The 24,526-nt window shown below is 38.7% G+C and overlaps 1 long non-coding RNA gene across 3 annotated transcripts in view; it reads left to right on the top strand.

Annotated features, from left to right (window-relative positions):
• LOC132673729 (uncharacterized) overlaps positions 1-24,526 on the top strand; it is an 86,560-nt gene that overhangs the window by 13,138 nt on the left and 48,896 nt on the right. For all 3 annotated transcript variants that reach the window (XR_009608172.1, XR_009608174.3, XR_009608173.3), the window contains exons 3-4: positions 213-334; positions 1,547-1,590. This is a non-coding gene — a long non-coding RNA (uncharacterized LOC132673729). The remainder of the gene's footprint in view (positions 1-212; positions 335-1,546; positions 1,591-24,526) is intronic.

Genomic DNA, 24,526 nt, shown 5'->3' with positions numbered 1-24,526 from the left:
GAGACCAACTTACATGAAAAACAAAAGGAAAAAAACTGGATTTGGAAAGCAAAATGTGCAGTAGTAGGAAGAAAGCAGTCATTTCCACCCCAGAATCCATTGTGAGGGCATCACATTGCCAAGCTTTGTTGCCAGCGTGATCTATATTCTTTTCAGATCCTGTGATTATTTTCATCATACTTTCTAAGAGGCTCTCCTCTCCCCTTTTCCAGACTTTATCCCTCCAAAAGTTGCTGAAAAGCAAGTCTTAACTGATGTTCCTAGAGCTGAACATATGAGAAGGCAGTGAAACTGACCGGCGTACTCCTTACCAGTGGGGCACAGGGCTTTCCAAGTAGGTAACCATGAAAGTGACCATGCCAAGGGACAGAACAGGAGGTCCTCTTTGGGTAAACAGGACATGCTTCCCCTTTTGACCTCTGGCTGACCTCCTGAGGGAAAGAGCCAAAGTAGTCAGCATCTCTGGCCAGTGAAATCAGTATCAGTGACAACTGACATTCAGAGAACTCCCTGAAGCTTTGAGAAGGAACAAAGCAATGACACAGCAGTATTTCTAGGCAGAGTTAAATGATAACAATACTGTATATGCTCATTTATACTCAGTCTGGTATCCACTACCTGTCACATTGCCCTGTGGTAAATATCCTGTAGATTTATGGTGATTTGTTATAAAACCAGTTATCCTGTTGTCCTCAAATGGCAAGAGAGTATTTACACCTCATAACATGTGAAATATGAAGATGCAAGGCCCTTTTAATTTTAATTGGGTTCCTGATTAGGACAGAGAATGTTGAGCTGCTATTGTAGTTTTGTGGGCTTGTTTTCAGCACACAGAACTAGCAACAATCACCATGAACACCTTTCTTATAAATACGATAAATAAATGTGGAATGAAGACTTTGGGGCCAAATTGGCATTGGTATCATTTAATTTCTTCTGTGTTTCCAGCCAATTAAATGAATGGGTGCCTGTGGTAATTAAACTCACTTTGATAATTAGACACTGAGGATTCTTAAATTACTGAATGTTAATGAATATTTCCCAAGTACGATCCTAAGTGCTGCCAAATGGAATTTTACTGTTTATTATTATAGAGTTCTTTAAAAAAAATTCCACATATAAAAATTGAAGCTAGAAATAGAGGATTTTATTTTGTTGCCTTTCTTTACGAGTCTGGGCAGGTTGATGAGATTTGAATTGAAAACAAATTTTGTTATAAACGAGATATAGTTGAACTAATTCCTTGGAACTAGGAAGGCCACACATAATAGTGCACAAATGAAAGCCACAGACAGGAGAAAATTGCTGCCTCACTGCAGTTGCCTACAAATAGACAACCCATAAATGCCAACTCTCTTTGCTAATAATTTGAGGCTAAAGCAGACAAAAGGTCTGAGCATCTTGGAGGTGTGCTCCAAGAAATATACAATGGTACTGCTCCGGGTTTTCCATCAGCAGATGAACCATATTGAGCATTCTGATCTGAACACTGTGGTTACAATGATTCTTGAGGTTGTTTTATAACCCTTGATAACTTGTTCCTCAGGCCTACCGTGCAAACCAGCAGATACTTGGATCAAACATTAAGCAGTAAGTACTCTAGGAACCATTTCTAGGCCATGCCTTACATATAATTATTTATTTCACATATTTTAAGTATTCAAATATTTATTTCAAATAGATCACAAAGCCTTTCTATCATCTCACTGAGAGGGAGAAGGAAGGGATGAGCCAGGGAATTAGTGTTTCTTATGCATCCTTTATGTTCCAGGCCATGTCCTAGCTCTCCACATATCGTGATGCCGTCACTAAAAAGTGATGGCATATTGATGGTTTCCTTATTTCTATGGGACAAGACAATATAAAACTTTAGCACTAGCTCAACATATTCTACACTATACTATACCATTTAAATCAGCAAATTCATACTCAGTCACTGAGGTCAAACCTAGCCCTACCACTTCAGCACCATGTTGAGGGAGCCTCTCTGGGGCTTGAATATCTCACCCATTAAAGGGGGTAATAACCCTGCCAAGCAGGGTTGTTGTGAGGGCTCAGCTTGATAACATGATAAAAGACCAGAGTACAGTTCCTAGTATTTTAAATGCCACTTTCTCCCTTTCTTTTCTCCCTTCTTGACAGAATAGGGGATAGTCACCTTTTTAACATACTCCAATTTGGCCTTAAATCAGTTTTAATTATGCTATCTAATACAGATAAAAGGAATGAATAAAATGCGTCCTAAAGATACAAATCACAGAGAAAGGTTCTGGGGGTCTTCTTATACACCTCCCTAATAAGTGGATGGAATGAAAGAACGTCATTCAGTAAGGACACCTATAAGCTCCCCTTATAAAATTCCAATCCTCCCTGGTTGGTTCTGGGGATTGTTTTATTTCAGCCATTCTGTCCACATTCCAGATGGCAAGAAGCAGAACTTGGGGCATTCGAGCTGGAGGAAAGAGCAGAACAGAGGCATGCTTCCTCACTTTAGGTGTGTTTCTTCAAAGCTCACATAACACATGTGCTAACATCCCATTGGCCAGAACTTAGACATGTGCCTTGCTGAGATGCAAGGAAGCCTGACTAGTATAGTTTTTATTCAGAGAAGTCACGTGCCAGCTAAAAGGCAGGCTCTCTTAACGATAAAGGATACATTGTGTGTCAGATACATTGTGTGTCAGATGACACTCTTTGCCACAAGAAGTGATTATAAAATTCAAGGTAGGAAGGCGTTGTAGCTCTGATATATTCTGGATATATTTTGAAGTTAAACCCAGATGAATTTGTTGACTAATTAAATGGAGAGTCAGGGAAGAATCAGGGATGACTACGTGGTTTTGGGGTCTGAGCACTGAGCACTTGTCTTTTAAAGAGTTGGAGAAGAAGCAGGGAAGTAGGTTTTGGTGGTGAGTGCAATTGGGTTTCAGTGTGGGGCTTGTTGTTTGAAATGCCTACATACAAGGAAAGACACCAAAGAGGCCATATACAGAAGTTCTGAGGGAAGGTCTGGACTAGAAATGGATGTGGGAATCATCAAGTTTCAAGATGTGAGCATGAGGACCTCATGTTTGGAGATCTGAAGAGTGCAGGAAACAATAAAAGACACTAAGAAGAAGCAACCAGTGAAATTAAAAAAAAAAAAAGTATGGAGGATTGGTGGCAAGCATGTGGAGGTTCTCTTGTGAGTACTTTCCTCTTTCTGATGGGCTAAGAAGAAATGCATCAGGGGCACCTAGGTGGCTCAGTCGGTTGAGCGTCTGACTTCGGCTTAGGTCATAATCTCACGGTTCGTGAGTTTGAGCCCGCGTCGGGCTCTGTGCTGATAGCTCAGAGCCGGGAGCCTGCTTGGGATTCCGTGTCTCCCTCTCTCTCTGCCCCTCCCCTGCTCATGCTCTGTCTCTCTTTGTCTCAAAAAAAAAAAAAAAAAAAAAAAAAAAATTTTAAAAATTTTTAAAAAATTAAAAAAAAAAAAAAAGAAGCAATGCATCAGCTGAAATGGCGTTGAGAGAAGATGTGTTGGTGGTTTGAAGATAGAGAAGAAAGTGTTAAATGGTAGTATGGTAGTTTAGCCTTGGGATCAAGAGAGCTCAGAGAGGAAGAGGAAAATAGCACTTTGGGGAGAGCTCTTATCTTTGGAGCAAGGAGAAGAACTGATGAGTGGAACAGAGAAAGATTAGCCCAAAAAAAGAAATATCAAGGATAGAAAATATTCAAGGCAGGACAACATATTACATGCGAGTTTGAATTAAGAAGTCATATTCAGATCCCATGTGCATTTCTTCTTAGTTTTGTGACCTTAAGCAAGAAACTAGGCTCCACTGGACTTTACCTTCCCCGTTTGTAAAATGGGAATAATAACAGGAACTGCCTCAGAGCATCATTTGTGAGCATTACATGAGCTATCGCTTGTAAAGTACTTAGAATAATCCTGGCTCATCACATGCCACTGTTATCAAAGTCAGAATTGCAGAAAGGAAGTTGACAAATGGCCACAGACCATCTGAATGATGTATGTGGAACCTGGAAAGTACTATCTCCACTTTGTCGGTTCTGGGATGCGTGCAGGGCCTGGGCTGATATTTCTGAGGGACACATTCACACGTGCCAGTGCCTGGGCTCCATGTCTGCTCTGGCTTGGCTTCCATGACTCACTGGAAATGATTCTCTTTACGTTATTTCAGTCTAGAGATGAGTCTTGGTTGAGGCTCTGAATTCACCAAACTTAGAACCACCATCTCCAGACATCTTTCAAGATATCAAGTTTTCCATTGTTTAAATGATTTAAGTCATAATTTTCTGCTACATGCAGCCAAAATTATCCAATATGATATGCTAAGGAAATAAGGGCCTCCTCGATCAGAGTAAGAATTCATTAAATCACACTTTTTTTGATAGGTGTAATGTAACAATAGAAGTCTCCTTGTTTATTCTAGTCTTATTGAGAAATAACTTACATACATCACTGTATAAGTTTAAGGTATATAGCATGATATTTTGATTTATATACATTAAAAAATGATTACCACAATAGATTTAGGTAGCATCCACCGTCTCATATAGATACAATAAAAAGGGGAAAAAAATTCTTGTGATGAGAACTCTTAGGGTCTTCTATCTTAACAACTTCCCTATATATCATACAGCACTGTTAGCTATAGTCACCATGTTGTACATTATATCCATGATACTTATTTATCTTATAACTGGAATTTTGTACTTTTTGACCCCCTTCCTGCAATTTCCCTTCCCTCTCCTACTTCTGGTAACCATAAATCTGACCTTTTTTTTGTATAAGTTTGACTGGTCTTTTTTATCATTATTATTAGATTCTACATTTAAATGAGATTTATCTTTCTTTCTCCGGTTTATTTCACTTAGCATAATGTCCTCATGGTTCATCTATGTTGTCACAAAAGGATTTCATAATTTCTTCAGCTATGGTATACATAACTAAATAGAATATATTAATATTAGTGTTGTATGTAATATTAATATAATCTATATGGTATAAAATATAATTTATTTATAATTATATAACTAATTTATTATATATATGTGTGTATATCACAATTTCCTTATCCATTCAACCATCAGTGGACACTTAGATTGTTTCCATGTCTTGGCTATGATAAATAATGCTGCTGTAAACACAGGTGGGTAGATATCTTTTGAGTTAAGTGTTTTCATTTCCTTTGGGTATATTCCTAGAAGTGAAATGGCTATATCATATGGTAGTTCCATTTTTAACTTTTTGAGGAATTTTCCTTCTATGCTTAATTTATGAAGCATTTTTAATGTGAATTGATATTCTGTGTTGTCAAATGCCTTTTCTGCATCTATTGAGATGACTATATGATTCTTTTCTTTCATTCTATTAATGTGGTAATTGATTGACTTTAATTGATTTGTGTATCAGTTTAATTTTACTTTTTCACAATTCTATACAAAATTCTCAAAGGCAATAAATTCCAATTATACTTTCTGATGCAACTGAAAAAAATTCCCAAAATATGTCTTGATATTTCTTCGTTGTTCCTATAATTACTTACTCATTTAACATATTCAAATGAATTCCATTTTAATATAAGTATAATAGTAGCAACAATAATAATAATACCTGTTGCATAGAATAAACTTTCCTTAATTTAATTCTCCATTGTTATTGAATTGAAGATTAAAATACTTCTGGTGTCAGGTTGGAGATGTAGAGACTTATAAAGAATATCATTCTTGTATCCAATGGAAAAAAGGCAGTCTGTTTAACAATTGGTGCTGGGATAACTGGACAGCAACATGCAGAAGAATGAAACTAGACCGCTTTCTTACACATACACAAAAATAAACTCAAAATGGATGGAAGACCTGAATGTGAGACAGGAAGTCATCAAAACTCTAGAAGAGAAAGCCAGCAACAATCTCTTTGACCACAGCTGCAGCAATTTCTTGCTCGACACATCTCCAAAGGCAAGGGAATTAAAAGCAAAAATGAACTATTGGGACCTCATCAAAATAAAAAGCTTCTGCACTGCAAAGGAAACAATCAACAAAAGTAAAAGGCAACCGATGAATGGGAGAAGATATTTGCAAATGACATATCGGGTAAAGGGCTAGTATCCAAAATCTATAAAGAGCTCACCAAACTCCTTACCTGAAAAACAAATAACCCAGTGAAAAAATGGGCAGAAAACATGAATAGACACTTCTCTAAAGAAGACATCCGGGGAGTGCCGGAAGATGGCGGCGTAGGAGGACGCGGGGCTCACAGCGCGTCCTGCCGATCACTTAGATTCCACCTACACCTGCCTAAAGAACCCAGAAAACCGCCAGAGGATTAGCAGAAGGGAGTCTCCTGAGTCAAGCGCAGACTAGAGGCCCACGGAAGAGGGTAGGAAGGGCGGCGAGGCGGTGCACGCTCCACGGACTGGCGGGAGGGAGCCGGGGCGGAGGGGCGGCTCGCCGGCCAAGCAGAGCCCCCGAGTCTGGCTGGCAAAAGCGGAGGGGCCGGACAGACTGTGTTCCGACAGCAAGCGCGACTTAGCGTCTGGGAGGTCATAAGTTAACAGCTCTGCGCGGAAAGCGGGAAGGCTGGAGGACAAAGGGAGGGAGAGCTGCCGAGCCCCCGGACGGCAGAGCTCAGCTTGGCGGGGAACAAAGGCGCCAGCGCCATCTCCCCCGCCCATCCCCCAGCCAAAATCCCAAAGGGAACCAGTTCCTGCCAGGGAACTTGCTCGCTCCGCGCAAACACCCAACTCTGTGCTTCTGCGGAGCCAAACCTCCGGCAGCGGATCTGACTCCCTCCCGCTGCCACAGGGCTCCTCCTGAAGTGGATCACCTAAGGAGAAGCGAGCTAAGCCTGCCCCTCCAGCCCCCGTGCACCTTGCCTACCCACCCCAGCTAATACGCCAGATCCCCAGCAACACAAGCCTGGCAGTGTGCAAGTAGCCCAGACGGGACACGCCACCCCACAGTGAATCCCGCCCCTAGGAGAGGGGAAGAGAAGGCACACACCAGTCTGACTGTGGCCCCAGCAGTGGGCTGGGGGCAGACATCGGATCGGACTGCGGCCCCGCCCACTAACTCCAGTTATACACCACAGCACAGGGGAAGTGCACTGCAGGTCCTCACCACGCCAGGGACTCTCCAAAATGACCAAACGGAAGAATTCCCCTCAGAAGAATCTCCAGGAAATAACAACAGCTAATGAACTGATCAAAAAGGATTTAAATAATATAACAGAAAGTGAATTTAGAATAATAGTCATAAAATTAATCGCTGGGCTTGAAAACAGTATACAGGACAGCAGAGAATCTCTTGCCACAAAGATCGAGGGACTAAGGAACAGTCACGAGGAGTTGAAAAACGCTTTAAACGAATTGCAAAACAAAATGGAATCCACGATGGCTCGGCTTGAAGAGGCAGAGGAGAGAATAGGTGAACTAGAAGATAAAGTTATGGAGAAAGAGGAAGCTGAAAGAAAGAGAGATAAAAAAATCCAGGAGTATGAGGGGAAAATTAGAGAACTAAGTGATACACTAAAAAAAAATAATATACGCATAATTGGTATCCCAGAGGAGGAAGAGAGAGGGAAGGGTGCTGAAGGGGTACTTGAACAAATTATAGCTGAGAACTTCCCTGAACTGGGGAAGGAAAAAGGCATTGAAATCCAAGAGGCACAGAGAACTCCCTTCAGACGTAACTTGAATCGATCTTCTGCACGACATATCATAGTGAAACTGGCAAAATACAAGGATAAAGAGAAAATTCTGAAAGCAGCAAGGGATAAACGTGCCCTCACATATAAAGGGAGACCTATAAGACTCGTGACTGATCTCTCCTTTGAAACTTGGCAGGCCAGAAAGGCTTGGCACGATATCTACAGTGTGCTAAACAGAAAAAATATGCAGCCGAGAATCCTTTATCCAGCAAGTCTGTCATTTAGAATAGAAGGAGAGATAAAGGTCTTCCCAAACAAACAAAAACTGAAGGAATTTGTCACCACGAAACCAGCCCTACAAGAGATCCTAAGGGGGATCCTGTGAGACAAAGTACCAGAGACATCACTACAAGCATAAAACATACAGACATCACAATGACTCTAAACCCATATCTTTCTATAATAACACTGAATGTAAATGGATTAAATGCGCCAACCAAAAGACATAGGGTATCAGAATGGATAAAAAAACAAGACCCATCTATTTGCTGTCTACAAGAGACTCATTTTAGATCTGAGGACACCTTTAGATTGAGAGTGAGGGGATGGAGAACTATTTATCATGCTCCTGGAAGCCAAAAGAAAGCTGGAGTAGCCATACTTATATCAGACAAACTAGACTTTAAATTAAAGGCTGTAACAAGAGATGAAGAAGGGCATTATATAATAATCACAGGGTCTATCCACCAGGAAGAGCTAACTATTATAAATGTCTATGCGCCAAATACCCGAGCCCCCAGATATATAAAACAATTACTCATAAACATAAGCAACCTTATTGATAAGAATGTGGTCATTGCAGGGGACTTTAACACCCCACTTACAGAAATGGATAGATCATCTAGACACACAGTCAATAAAGAAACAAGGGCCCTGAATGATACATTGGATCAGATGGACTTGACAGATATATTTAGAACTCTGCATCCCAAAGCAACAGAATATACTTTCTTCTCGAGTGCACATGGAACATTCTCCAAGATAGATCATATACTGGGTCACAAAACAGCCCTTCATAAGTTTACAAGAATTGAAATTATACCATGCATACTTTCAGACCACAATGCTATGAAGCTTGAAATCAACCACAGGAAAAAGTCTGGAAAACCTCCAAAAGCATGGAGGTTAAAGAACACCCTACTAACGAATGAGTGGGTCAACCAGGCAATTAGAGAAGAAATTAAAACATATATGGAAACAAACGAAAATGAAAATACAACAATCCAAACGCTCTGGGATGCAGCGAAGGCAGTCCTGAGAGGAAAATACATTGCAATCCAGGCCTATCTCAAGAAACAAGAAAAATCCCAAATACAAAATCTAACAGCACACCTAAAGGAAATAGAAGCAGAACAGCAAAGGCAGCCTAAACCCAGCAGAAGAAGAGAAATAATAAAGATCAGAGCAGAAATAAACAATATAGAATCTAAAAAAACTGTAGAGCAGATCAACGAAACCAAGAGTTGGTTTTTTGAAAAAATAAACAAAATTGACAAACCTCTAGCCAGGCTTCTCAAAAAGAAAAGGGAGATGACCCAAATAGATAAAATCATGAATGAAAATGGAATGATTACAACCAATCCCTCAGAGATACAAACAATTATCAGGGAATACTATGAAAAATTATATGCCAGCAAATTGGACAACCTGGAAGAAATGGACAAATTTCTAAACACCCACACTCTTCCAAAACTCAATCAGGAGGAAATAGAAAGCTTGAACAGACCCATAACCAGCGAAGAAATTGAATCGGTTATCAAAAATCTCCCAACAAATAAGAGTCCAGGACCAGATGGCTTCCCAGGGGAGTTCTACCAGACATTTAAAGCAGAGATAATACCTATCCTTCTCAAGCTATTCCAAGAAATAGAAAGGGAAGGAAAACTTCCAGACTCATTCTATGAAGCCAGTATTACTTTGATTCCTAAACCAGACAGAGACCCAGTAAAAAAAGAGAACTACAGGCCAATATCCCTGATGAATATGGATGCAAAAATTCTTAATAAGATACTAGCAAATCGAATTCAACAGCATATAAAAAGAAGTATTCACCATGATCAAGTGGGATTCATTCCTGGGATGCAGGGCTGGTTCAACATTCGCAAATCGATCAACGTGATACATCACATTAACAAAAAAAAAGAGAAGAACCATATGATCCTGTCAATCGATGCGGAAAAGGCCTTTGACAAAATCCAGCACCCTTTCTTAATAAAAACCCTTGAGAAAGTCGGGATAGAAGGAACATACTTAAAGATCATAAAGGCCATTTATGAAAAGCCCACAGCTAACATCATCCTCAACGGGGAAAAACTGAGAGCTTTTTCCCTGAGATCAGGAACACGACAGGGATGCCCACTCTCACCGCTGCTGTTTAATATAGTGCTGGAAGTTCTAGCATCAGCAATCAGACAACAAAAGGAAATCAAAGGCATCAAAATTGGCAAAGATGAAGTCAAGCTTTCGCTTTTTGCAGATGACATGATATTATACATGGAAAATCCGATAGACTCCACCAAAAGTCTGCTAGAACTGATACATGAATTCAGCAAAGTTGCAGGATACAAAATCAATGTGCAGAAATCAGTTGCATTCTTATACACTAACAATGAAGCAACAGAAAGACAAATGAAGAAACTGATCCCATTCACAATTGCACCAAGAAGCATAAAATACCTAGGAATAAATCTAACCAAAGATGTAAAAGATCTGTATGCTGAAAACTATAGAAAGCTTATGCAGGTAATTGAAGAAGATATAAAGAAATGGAAAGACATTCCCTGCTCATGGATTGGAAGAATAAATATTGTCAAAATGTCAATACTACCCAAAGCTATCTACACATTCAATGCAATCCCTATCAAAATTGCACCAGCATTCTTCTCGAAACTAGAACAAGCAATCCTAAAATTCATATGGAACCACAAAAGGCCCCGAATAGCCAAAGTAATTTTGAAGAAGAAGACCAAAGCAGGAGGCATCACAATCCCAGACTTTAGCCTCTACTACAAAGCTGTCATCATCAAGACAGCATGGTATTGGCATAAAAACAGACACATAGACCAATGGAATAGAATAGAAACCCCAGAACTAGACCCACAAACGTATGGCCAACTCATCTTTGACAAAGCAGGAAAGAACATCCAATGGAAAAAAGACAGTCTCTTCAACAAATGGTGCTGGGAGAACTGGACAGCAACATGCAGAAGGTTGAAACTAGACCACTTTCTCACACCATTCACAAAAATAAACTCAAAATGGATAAAGGACCTGAATGTGAGACAGGAAACCATCAAAACCTTAGAGGAGAAAGCAGGAAAAGACCTCTCTGACCTCAGCCGTAGCAATCTCTTACTCGGCACATCCCCAAAGGCAAGGGAATTAAAAGCAAAAGTGAATTACTGGGACCTTATGAAGATAAAAAGCTTCTGCACAGCAAAGGAAACAACCAACAAAACTAAAAGGCAACCAACGGAATGGGAAAAGATATTTTCAAATGACACATCGGACAAAGGGCTAGTATCCAAAATCTATAAAGAGCTCATCAAACTCCACACCCGAAAAACAAATAACCCAGTGAAGAAATGGGCAGAAAACATGAATAGACACTTCTCTAAAGAAGACATCCGGATGGCCAACAGGCACATGAAAAGATGTTCAACGTCGCTCCTCATCAGGGAAATACAAATCAAAACCACACTCAGATACCACCTCACACCAGTCAGAGTGGCCAAAATGAAGAAATCAGGAGACTATAGATGCTGGAGAGGATGTGGAGAAACGGGAACCCTCTTGCACTGTTGGTGGGAATGCAAATTGGTGTAGCCGCTCTGGAAAGCAGTGTGGAGGTTCCTCAGAAAATTAAAAATAGACCTACCCTATGACCCAGCAATAGCACTGCTAGGAATTTATCCAAGGGATACAGGAGTACTGATGCATAGGGGCACCTGTACCCCAATGTTTATAGCGGCACTCTCAACAATAGCCGAATTATGGAAAGAGCCTAAATGTCCATCAACTGATGAATGGATAAAGAAATTGTGGTTTATATACACAATGGAATACTACGTGGCAATGAGAAAAAATGAAATATGGCCTTTTGTAGCAACATGGATGGAACTGGAGAGTGTGATGCTAAGTGAAATAAGCCATACAGAGAAAGACAGATACCATATGGTTTCACTCTTATGTGGATCCTGAGAAACATAACAGAAACCCATGGGGGAGGGGAAGGAAAAAAAAAAAAAAAAAAAAAAAAAAGAGGTTAGAGTGGGAGAGAGCCAAAGCATTAGAGACTGTTAAAAACTGAGAACAAACTGAGGGTTGATGGGGGGTGGGAGGGAGGGCAGGGCGGGTGATGGGTATTGAGGAGGGCACCTTTTGGGATGTGCACTGGGTGTTGTATGGAAACCAATTTGACAGTAAATTTCATATATTAAAAAATTAAAAAAAAAAAAAAAAAAAAAAAGAAGACATCCGGATGGCCAACAGGCACATGAAAAGATGCTCAACGTCGCTCCTTATCAGGGAAATACAAATCAAAACCACACTCAGATATCACCTCACGCCAGTCAGAGTGGCCAAAATGAACAAATCAGGAGACTATAGATGCTGGAGAGGATGTGGAGAAACGGGAACCCTCTTGCACTGTTGGTGGGAATGCAAATTGGTGCAGCCACTCTGGAAAACAGTGTGGAGGTTCCTCAGAAAATTAAAAATAGACCTACCCTATGACCCAGCAATAGCACTGCTAGGAATTTACCCAAGGGATACTGGAGTGCTGATTGATAAGGGCACATGTACCCCAATGTATAAAGCAGTGCTTTCAACAATAGCCAAATTATGGAAAGAGCCTAAATGTCTGCCAACAGATGAATGGATAAAGAAGATGTGGTTTATATATACAATGGGGGCACCTGGGTGGCTCAGTCGGTTAAGCTCAGGTCTTGATCTTGGTGGTTCATGAGTTCAGGCCCCACGTTGGGCTCTGTGTTGACAGCTCAGAGCCTGGAGTCTGCTTCAGATTCTGTCTTCCTCTCTCTGCCCCTCTCCCATTTGTGCTCTGTCTCCCTCTGTTTCAAAAATAAATAAACACTAAAAAAAATTATATATACAATGCAATACTACTTGGCAACAAGAAAGAATGAAATCCTGCCATTTGCATCAACGTGGATGAACTGGAGGGTATTATGTTAAGTAAAATGAGTCAGTCAGAGAAAAACAGATACCATACGTTTTCACTCATCTGTGGATCTTGAGAAACTTAAAAGAAGACTATGGGGGAAAGGAAGGGGGGAAAAAGTTACAGACAGAGAGGGAGGGAGGCAAACCATAAAAGACTCTTAAATACAGAGAACAAACTGAGGGTTGATGGCGGGTGGGGGAGAGGGGAAAGTGAGTGATGGGGATTGAGGAGGGCAGCTATTGGGATGAGCACTGGGTGTTGTATGGATGCCAATTTGACAATAAATCATAGTTTTTAAAAAAGGATATCATTCTCGCCTTTGCAACTGGAAAAACTCGGACCCATGAAAGAATTGAGGTCTCAAGGCAAATAAGAAACTTCAAATATGGAGAGACAGATGCCTACAAAGATAAATAGCACTTTGCTAGACTCTACATAAAATGAATAGAAGATATAGCTAAAATGTTTTCAAAAATTGCTAGAGACTGAGAGTGAGCTTAGTGTGAGAGTGTAAAGCCCCCAGATGCTGAAGATACAGAGGTGTTTGCACATTCTTGCTGGCAGCACTCATAGAAAAGATTTAGAAGAATTCTTGAGAAAGCTTGTTTTCATGGTACTGACTTGAGAAAGGGAATAGCAGTCACTGCCCAAACTTCCCAAACCCACCTCCTCTATCTCCACTACGGGATGAAAGGCTTAATCTCCAGGGGGAAGAGTAACAAAACCCATCACCTTAGGGTAAGGTAGAAATCCACTGCATCTGGGGGAAGGGAGCAGGGAAGGAAAAAAAAAAAAGAAGTTGCATCCCTCCCATGGGAGGGATACCACCTGATACCCATATATCTGCTATGGGAGAAACACCCAGAAGGTCCAGTTTTATAGCTGGAGGGGCAGAGCACTTGCGAAGGCCATTGGCCAGATCCAAGAAAAGAGCCTTGAGACTGAGACATAATCAAACATGAGGGAATGCTCTCTTTCTCTGGCATCCCCAACCAGCCTTACGTGCTTAGAGAAAAATAGCAGTGGAATATAGCTGGGAGAGCTGCAAGACACCAATGTCTGTTGGGCAACAGTGCAAATGGAGTTCTGAGCAAAGAAAGAACAGGTAATGATAGAAACTCCAACAAACCAGCCCACGCTGTAAATACAGGGCATCACTAGGAGGATTTGAAGATTGAGGTACACTCAGGGTAACCATCAGAACAATAAACCCCAAGTTTGGCCTAACTCTTCAAAAGATTATCACAAATCCTTCGCTTAAGATCAGGCTGAAGAAAAGGGATGCTCATCTCCAACTTTAAATAACATTTACCCCAGTCTCTATACCCCTACACAAGATATCTAGCTTTCAACAAAAAAAAAATTCTAAGGCATACGAAAAGTAAAATACATACACACACACACACACACACACACTCACAAAAAAGGCAAAGCAATTATCAGGATCAGACTGGCTGTGTATGACACAGATGTTGGACCTATCAGACAGAAAGTTTTCAGTAATTATGATTAATATGTTACTGGCTCTAATAGAACAAAGTAGACTGCATGCAAGATCAGATAAGTAATTCAACAGAGAGATGAAACTATAAAAAAGAATCAAATGCAAATACTAGAAGAGAAAAAAAAAATCAGTAGCAGATATGAAGGCCTCCAACAGGCTCCTCAGTAGATTCAACAGAGCCAAGGAAAGATTCTGTGAAATTGATGATAGGTGAGTGGAAACTACCCCAAATGAAACACAAAGAAAAAAGAACAAACAACAGCAACAAACAGAGCGCCCAACAGTGTGGGACAATTTCAAACAGAGTAGCATATACACAAGAGGGAAAAAATGGAACCAAATAAATAGCTGAAGAAATAATGTCAGAGAATTTTACAAAATTAGTGACAACATGAAACCGTGGATCCAAGAAGTTCACAGAACACTAAGCAGGATGTAGTAAAAAGGAGTGAAATAGAATTTGTTTTTTAATTTTCAAACAAAAACTAAGAGAATTCATTTCTAAAGGAAATGCTAAAGGAAATTCTTCAGATAGACGTATGAGATAGAAACTTGGACCTACACATAAAAAAATGAAGTGAATAGGAACCGAAATGAATGAAAATAGATAAAATTTATTTTCTAGTTGTAAATGTGATAAGAGATAACTGACTAATACCTATAGTATATGTAAAGGTAAAACTTATGAGCATAATAGAACAAAGGATGAGTGGGAAGAATTAGAAATATACTGTTGTAATGATCTTGCGCTACATGTAAAGTAGTGTACCATTATTTGAAGGTAAACTCAGATTAATTTGAAACACATATTGTAAATCCCAGAGTAATCACTAAAAACATTTTTTAGAGAGGTATAATTAATGAGTCACTAAAGATCAAATGTAATAAAAAATGCTTAGCCCAAGAAAAGACAAAGAGAAGAAAGAAATACAGTACAAATGGAACAAAGAGACATAGCTAACAAGAAGTTAGATATTAATCCAATCATATAAATAATCACTTTAACTGTAAATGGTCTAAATACATCAGTTAAAAGTCAAAGATTGTCAGATCGAACAAAAACCAAGACTCAAATATGTGCTGCCTACAATAAACCCATGTTAAATATAAAGACAAATTATGTCTTTAAGTGTTTAAAGCTTAATCATATAAAATATGTAAAATATGTTTTATATATTAACAATATAAAAGCTTAAATTATAATAGAGTGAATCATTAACTTCTATAGAAGATACTATGTACCATATGGATATGCTTTACATATACATGTGGATTTTACATCATTACAGTATACTATGAGGCAGCAATTACTATCCCTAACTTTAGAAATGATAAAACAATAGCTTAAAAGTTAAATAATGTGTTCAGTGTTTCTTACCTAATAAATGACAGAGGGGGGATCACAACCCAGGTTGTTTGATTACAAAACTTACATAAAGATTCACTATTTGGAACTGCTACTACAGATAGTTTTTGGTTATGAGTTTAATAATGCCTATTAATCTATTCATTAGGAATGATTTCACAATATTTCTGATTGTTCTGAGTGCATGCCTTGAGTAATTATAAAAACAGGTCCATTTTACTATGGAAAAGAGGGGAAAATAACATGACCTCGATTTGAAATAGTTACAATTTCACATGCCACTATTTTATAGGTCTATAATAGCATAGATATAACTTTTTAACTCTCCAATTTTACTTTGCCCCTGTGATCTTAACTTCTCATACTCTCAAATTTTCTAAACACTAATTCACATTATTATATTTATCTTACTCTTTTCTTAATACTCGTCTGTTTTGAACATAAATATTGGCTAGACACCACATACTTTGGCAATATCCAAGTTTCTATAAACTTAGCATAAGTATCAATTTTATAACACCTTATCTATTACTTGTATACATTTAGAATCCATTAAGCTATATAAAAATTCATGTAAAGATAAATCTGGGAACTGGAAGTAATTTTCTGAAAAGCTTTGAATACTGCCAACAAATGTTTATATAAGAAAAAAAAAAGCCAATAGATTAATAGGATGTTTTTGTTTAAATGTTAAAGTTATAAACTTTATATTTTAAAGTTTTACTTTTGGTTTAATTGCCTAACTAGTCAGCTTAGCACAAAATCCTGTATTCCTTACTTGATAGTCACTAGGGTGTATTTGAAATGGAAAACTTCAAATTCATTTTAGCTACAGATGGTTATTGTAAAGAATACTAAAAATGGTCATAAAGCAATCGGCCAATAAACACACTTAAAACAATAAAGTGTATTTGGAACAAACTGGGTTAAAATAGTACATAACACCCATTGTAAGCGGCAATATCAGTTTCAGCAGTAAATAAATGGGCATGAACTATGCAGTTGTTAAAGTTTAATCATAAATACTTGACATTAACTGGGAGTGAGAGAAGAAAAGTTGGAGAAAATGTATCATTCAACTGACAGTGAGGCCTATCTTGCACAGCAGACTGGATACTACTCCACTCCAGAATTCCTCTAATGCCTAAAGTCAATCTTCCAGATTTTCTGATCGATCTCAGTGTCCAAGTGGTAAAAGGTATACTTGACTGTGCTCTTTAGCCCCTAAAGCTACCATCATGCTCCATTTCATCTATTAGAGAGAATAACAAATCGGAGCAAAAGAGCAATAGACATCAACCTAATTTCTCTACAGCTCAGAAGGATGACCAATGAGCTGTTTCCTCTTGTTGTCCCATGACATAAACAAATGCCACATGTCTACAGGTCTTTGCTTACAACCTAGGGTATGTGATTCCTACCAACAATATTTTCTTCTGCTGATAGTTGAATAAAATCCCTTTGCATAGGTCTGCACGGAATATTATAAAAATATATTTATTTGTGCTTATTATCTGTCAGGCACTATTAAAACTATTTTAGAGATATTACCTCCTTTAATAATTACAACAATGATCTGAAGTAGGTTTTATATTATGACTGTCTTATAGATGAGGATAGGAAGAATTGGAAAAGTTAAATATCTCTCCCAAGAGCACCCAGCTGGTATGTGGTAAGCTCGGACTAAAATCTAGGTGCCCACATGACATCTGAACTGAGATCTGGAACCCAAAGGCGAGTGGTGCGAGACCACACAGTATGTTTAGTCAAGTACTTTTGTATGACTGCAAATTAGAGCATGAGTGAGACGAGGAAGACCTTGGGAGAGATAGACTGTCAAGGGCCAAGTAATGAATTAGATTGTTGACCACACAAAGTCATAGGGTATTTGAGACTTTGGCAATGACAAGCTGCTTAAAAAATGTTTAAGGAGGGATAGGATGTGCTTAGTGATGCAATCAAAATTTAAAAACAATTAGTACTTTTTCTATGATTCAGATGAGGGATTACAGGTGCCTAAGCTCTGCTGTGTTAGTGAAGATGAAGAGAAAAGCTATAATTGGTAGTGCTTATACTTGAAATGGAATTTGATGGAGAGAGGGATAAATTCAAGATAATGGCTTTAGGGGGCCAGCTAGAAAGCAGGGCTATTCAATGCGATAAAGAATTAACAGAGGAGGAAATGACTGCATATATTGAGAGCCCATGCCGTGGTTATATCCTGGTGGACACATCCACTAGACATTTAATAATATTTAATAATAGTTTAGTTCACTGGAGAAAGTGAGAAGAGAAAGACACAACAATGAGGGACCACCTGTGTAGGAGTGATTAGAATATAAAGCATCAGTGAATGAAACGGAGAAAGGGTGAGCAAAGAGAAAGAAAGCCAAAGAGAATGCTATGTTAAAAGCCAAGGATTGCAGAGTTGGAAGAAAGAGAATCCCAACAACATCTAAGGAAAGAGAAAGATCATGTAAGATTAAGCATTGAAAAGTAGGAACAGGATTTTGCAGCAAGATCATTGATGATCTCAGAGATGACAAATTTGGTCAAGGATTAAGGGTGGACTTTTGGTCACAGTTAACTGAAGAGTAAATAGGAAATGAAGTGGACATATCAACTAAAGATTACTGGGGGTTTTGTTTGTTTTGTTTTTGGGGCGTTTCTTTGTTTTTTTGTTTTTGTTCTCTTTTGAGAGGTTGGTGGTTAACAGAAACTGAGACTATATCTGGCAGGGAATACAACTGTGAGAAATTTTTTCCCCTTTTTTTTCTTTATTTATTGGCATACTTCATTGTCTCAATTTTCTGTCGTGAGACAGTCAGGCTAATAAATTACAGGAAAGTTTTCTATAGAAAGTTGAGTAGTAGGGATGAAACTATGTATCATACACTGAAAAGTAAATGATGGAGAGGAAGAGAAGGCAGTGGGAAGCTTGACTGTAGCTAGATGGGCATGCAGCTTAGAAGAACCCCCTGTTAACACTGGATAAATAGCAAATGAGTGAATTTTTCTTGGCACACATCAGGTTCAAAACCTTGTATGGCAGACTGGTTTGTCTTCTAGAAACAACGTTCTAGAGCTAGAAAAACTACCTACAACTTACCTCCTCAAACTAGTCTGAGGCAAGGGGCACAGTTAAAGTCTTTTTAAGAAAATCTGGTGATACTTTTTGACCACCCATGTGGTTCCAGCCCTTGCTTATGTCTCCTTTAAAAAGCAAAAGCAAAGTAGGTCTCTGGTGAGATTGCCCTGTTTACCCCTGGTGGTAAACAGTCTCCAAAGATGGCGTCTATCAGTTCTTTTTTTCCATAGCAACATGCCATACCACCCATTAAGAGAGAGGGAGAGAGTCTATTTCCGCTCACTTTGCAGCCGGGCTGGTCTTGTGACTGGCTTGGCCAGGAATTCTGTCTCCAGTCATGTCCCATTCTGGTCCAATTTTGAAAAAGCAGCTTCTTACTCACATTTCATTTAGTTGGAATTTTTAGCCCCTTGAAATGTGCGGCTTTTGTTCGGGTTGGGGAAATGTATATTACAACTCTCTTCTGGAGCTCCTTTAGCATCATTCTCTGTAGGTAGGTTGTTTCTGGTGCACTCTGGTTGGAAAGTGCAGATGGTTTGTGTTCCGGGGCCATTCAGTGGCCACAAAAGACTTAGAGAGACTTTTCTATAAATGATGTTTTCAGATGCTGCTTCTGAATGTCAGGGGTTGAATTCTGGTGTCACACGTTCAAAGGCCCTCATCACACGCATATCACGTGGGCTTTTTGTTTGGGAAATTGATGTGGTCTAACCCGGATTGCTTACGAATAATTTCCAGCTTAGAAAAGGCTGTAGAAGAAGTTGTTGAGCTCAATATCTGTTGAAAAAATTGGTTTCTTTAAAAGAAAAAAATAAACCACTGAAGCTATTTGCAGATTTCAATTTATGTATGAAAATGGAAAACGCAGTATTTAATTTCTTAATGGAAACCTGTTTCCAGCCTGAAGAGATCTGTGGAATAGACCTGATTGCACTGGAACAAAGAAGGTCTTCGTGCGAGCAAGTGCAAAGGAGCGCTCTGCCCGAGAAAACAATCTGGCAATTAAATCAGCTACCTATAAAAACAACACGCTTGGCTTTAGGGTAAAATCTAAATTTCTTTTTGATTCTGTATTATTTTTGGTCATCCTTTTCCCATTTATTTCAGATAATTAAAGCTTCATTATAATTCTGCTTTATACAAGATATTTAACGCGATGCATTTTTAGTTCAGAAATTTTTCAACAAGGCTTGGGTTTTTTGTTGTTGTTGTTTTGTTTTTTCCACATTCGCATTTTTTCCCAGTATGTCTGGCTTATCTTCTGAATCAGGAAAACAAATGCCATCTCTTACCAGGGACACAGCAAAAATAGAATGATTGATATTACTTGGCACCAACTGTGCTCAGTGCCTGAAGTGGAAGGCTGTGGATCAAACGCAGACCCGGGATGGCTGATAATTTGTATACCGAGTTCATAACCGGACAGCCATTGTTCTGATGCAAACAGATAGGCTGTGTGCGTACTGAAATCGAAATACAGAACACAATCTGCGCAAGGACTAAACCCCATCTTATTCTTTCTTCTTTTGTGATTTCTGAACATCACAGTGCCTTCCTAACAAAGGTACATGTAAGCATGTACTTCAATCATGAGCGCTCGGGATTTCACATTTGGTTCTGCAGATAAAATTAGGAGCTATAGTTAATAGGCAGATGCATACTGTTGCAGTGATATGGTGCATATGTAGCTTGTATCTCTATTAAATCCATCGCATACACTTATCAGCTGGAATACATTCAAATAGAGAGGGACAGAATAGAAAATAAGTGTTTTCATTGCCGATTTCAGCAAAAAAAATGGCATTTTCCTTCAAAGTACACAAGTCATTTCTCTAACATTACATAAGCCAACATATGATAAGGATAGGCAGCTACTATTAAGACCCAATAAACTCGCTGGAAAATCTCACGATAATGGATACTAAACAAAAGGGACCAAATGAGCAGGTATAGGGCAGTGGTCCAGACAATTCACACTTGATTTAAAGTGATTTTGATCGGTTTATAAAGAACATCAATTCATGCCGCAAGGCATTTCTTATCAATATTATAAACCACTACATTATACCTCAAAAGAAGGTTAGGTAGTAGGGATGGGAAGGGAGGTCCAGAGTGTACTTGCGGAGGGGTGTGTGTGTGTGTGTGTGTGTGTGTGTGTGTGTGTGTAACAAAGAAAGGAAGAGAGAAAAGGAAAAACACATTCTTTGGTGTTTTTGAACATACATTTGTTAAGGCAAAGGAGGCTTGGTTGAAGCATTAATAACTTTCAGGACTTTGTTGAAAACTTGCCCTGAAGGACAAAGGTGTATTTGAAGATGAATACTTGTCAAGCAGTGGCAGAAGAAAAGAGAAACAATCCAAGAATGTTGACCTGCATATAAATTCTACAGAGGGAGGCAGATGATCGATTATTTTCTGATGTTGTTTGAACAGGAAAAAAATTTCTGAACTCAAAGGGACTGCATAAAAATATATTCCAAGAACATGTAGCCAATTTTCCTAAGCCAGTATTGATAGATATACTCATGGATTATTAAATCTTTAATCACTAGGAGTAATTTTCTCTGAAAGTCCATTAGCATTACTGATATATATATATATATATATATATATATATATATATATATATATATGGCTTCTCTTTCCACAGTAAACTCCAGCTCCCCTACCCTTCCCCCATTTCTCCTCCCCAACATACCCACCCACATTCACAGGGCATGCTGGAAGTCACCCTTGGTTTACACAGGATTTCCAGTTAAGGAACATCAAAACAATGGAATTACAGTCTCATAGGAAGGCCTAATAACAAGCTCTGTCTGGTTTTAAACTTCATGGCCAACTACATAAGGGGGAAAAATGCTTTCATTGATTTTCTAAATCTTTGAACCAGAAAGAATCCCACAAATGATCTACTCTACCCTTCTCCAGTCAAATTTACAAATAAGAAAACTGAGGCTTCAAATAGTTAATGACTTGCCTAATAAAACCTGAAAATGCAAATCCACCAATGACCCTTTCTGGATGAAAACATTTTTATAGTTCCTTACCCTGTACAGAATAAAGCACAAGCTCTCCCTTTATTTTCACTCTCCTCATCTCCCCCTGCCCCCCACTTCCCCTCCATGGTTTTGTTAAGCAGCTCAGAACTGTTCAGAGTTCCCCACAGGACCCACTGAATCTGGCCTCAGGGACTTATTCACGGTGCCCTTTTTCCCTAGAGCACCCTGTCCACCTCCAAATCTTTGTCTCCCTGTTTAGACAGTGTTCAGGGGCATCTGGGGAGCTCAGTCAGTTGAGTGTCTGAGTCTTGATTTTGGCTCAGGTCATGATACCAGGGTTGTGGGATCGAGCCCTGTGTCAGGCTCTACACTGAGTGTGCAGCCTTCTTACGATTCTCTAGCTGTCTTCCTATACCCTTCTCCCCTGCTCACTCTCTCTCTCTCTCTAAAATAAAAAATAAAGAAAAATAAAAAAAGAAGCGTTCAAAATTCAGGATGAGGCATCATGCTTTTATAGAAATCTCCAAGATTCCTTGTTTGGTTTAGGGGTCTCTCTGTTACCTCACAAAACCGTGAATACCTAGATCACCGTTCCTAAGCCATTGCAATTATCTGTTGATCCTTTCTAAGCACTTTGAAGACAGAGATGGTGTCTTTCCATCTGTCCATTTCCAATGAGTGTCTGCAGCAAAGTATTTTCTCAACATATTTATGCATTATGCATTTTTATCACTAAAATAACCTTGTTTTCTCTATTTCTACCTATATGGTAAGCATGGGCATATTATACTTATTAAGTGATTGAAATTTAATAAAAAATATATATCACTTATGTAGAGACTGAAGTTGAGAGCATTTTCACATATGTCCTTTCAGTCAGATATTCTTTTTTTTTTTTTTAATTTTTTTTTTAACGTTTATTTATTTTTGAGACAGAGAGAAACAGAGCATGAACAGGGGAGGGGCAGAGAGAGAGGGAGACACAGAATCTGAAACAGGCTCCAGGCTCTGAGCTGTCAGCACAGAGCCCGACACGGGGCTCGAACCCACGGACCGTGAGATCATGACCTGAGCTGAAGTCGGACGCTCAACCGACCAAGCCACCCAGGCGCCCCTCAGTCAGATATTCTTTGAAGCAGACATTCCTCCCCCACACAGCAAAGCCACCACTATCCCCTATCCATGGTGTAGTGAGATAAATATACAAAATAATCCTTGTTTAACATTTGCAAAGTCTCTGACAAATCACAGTGTTAAATTATTGTTATTATAAGTATTTTTACAGATTCATAATATATTTCTCCCATATATTTCTGCCATAATATTTGAACCTGATTTAAAGTTTCAATCTTAACATTGTTTCTCATTTCTTCTAGAAAAAAAAAAAAAATGTTCTCAGGATCCAGGGATAAGATATGCCTAAAACTGAGAAGTAGAACCGTGTCAAGATTTTTAAAAATAGAGGAATGTTTAGGTGCTGTAGATATTTAGACTAGGAAAGAAAATGTCAAGGGGGGATATCATGATCAATGTTTTAAAATATCTGAGATCTTTAATGTGAAAATACGGCTCATACTGTAGAGTAAATACATGAGTAGATGTTATGGAAATAACAGAAGCAAAGCTGGATGATCACCAGTTAAGATTGGTTTGTAGAGAATTCCTCTAAATATGGACCTTTAATCTATGAAATACTAAAGAATAATTTTAAAGAGATTCAGCTTTATCTGTAAAAATAGTTTTTGTAATGAAATGTTAAATGATTTTAACTTAAAAAAGTCTTCACTATTTTCTACATAAATCGTAAAAGGAAAACTTTAGTGTAATAAAACCTAAACTATTTCACTGGAATTTATAGGGGGGAAAAGGCATAGGTCAAGGACTGATCATATTTAGTGATATCCCATAATACCAAAATCACTAGTTGCATTGATAAATATATCATGCATTGTATTTTATTACCAAAAGGTGGGTAAAGTTCCATGGGGGAAAAAAAAGGTAGAAATTAGAGAAAGAACTATTATTTGTTCTCTGAGAACATACATCATTCTGAACTTTCCTTCTGGTTTCCTGGCAACCTCCAATTTGAAATTCCATCAATAGGCGTAGCCTATGTAACATAAAGCTCAGATGGCAGTCTAGGCGTCTTTCTGTTTGCTTTGGCAGACCTCTCATGTCTCCTAACAAGACTTGGGTAACAGATGAAAATCAATAAAATTATAGTTGGTTATGAAAGACGGCAGTCCTAGGTCATTTAGCGTTTTGTACTCCACCTCCTGGGGAACGAGAATTCCACAGATTTTATGCCTCTTGGGGTGGGCCAGCTCAGTTACTTGGACAAATGAAGGAAGAGGATTTGCACATTGTTCTTGGTAGTTTTCCCAGGTGTTTATTTTCTTTAAAAAAAAATTCATAGTTACTTTAGATTACAGGAAAATCCAAGTATTCTCATGGTGGTGTTTTGGTTTATCCTCTAATATCCTTATATTATTTAGTTTCAGTGCCTTTGCAAATCCTTCTTTTAGGTTGTTTTCCAACCATCAGTATTTAAACTAATGGTTTACACATATTCCCATGGGTGCATACAGATTTATTTGTGATTCTCTGAAGAGAAATGATATTTAAATATCTTTCATTGAAGCTCAATAAGGCATATCAAAATACAAG

This window comes from Panthera onca, chromosome C1 (genome assembly GCF_046562875.1).
Source record: "Panthera onca isolate mPanOnc1 chromosome C1, mPanOnc1 haplotype 2, whole genome shotgun sequence".
In the NCBI taxonomy this organism is placed as follows: domain Eukaryota; kingdom Metazoa; phylum Chordata; class Mammalia; order Carnivora; family Felidae; genus Panthera; species Panthera onca.
The sequence above is the reverse complement of the archived record's forward strand: the minus strand, read 5'-3'. Positions and strand labels throughout refer to the sequence as shown.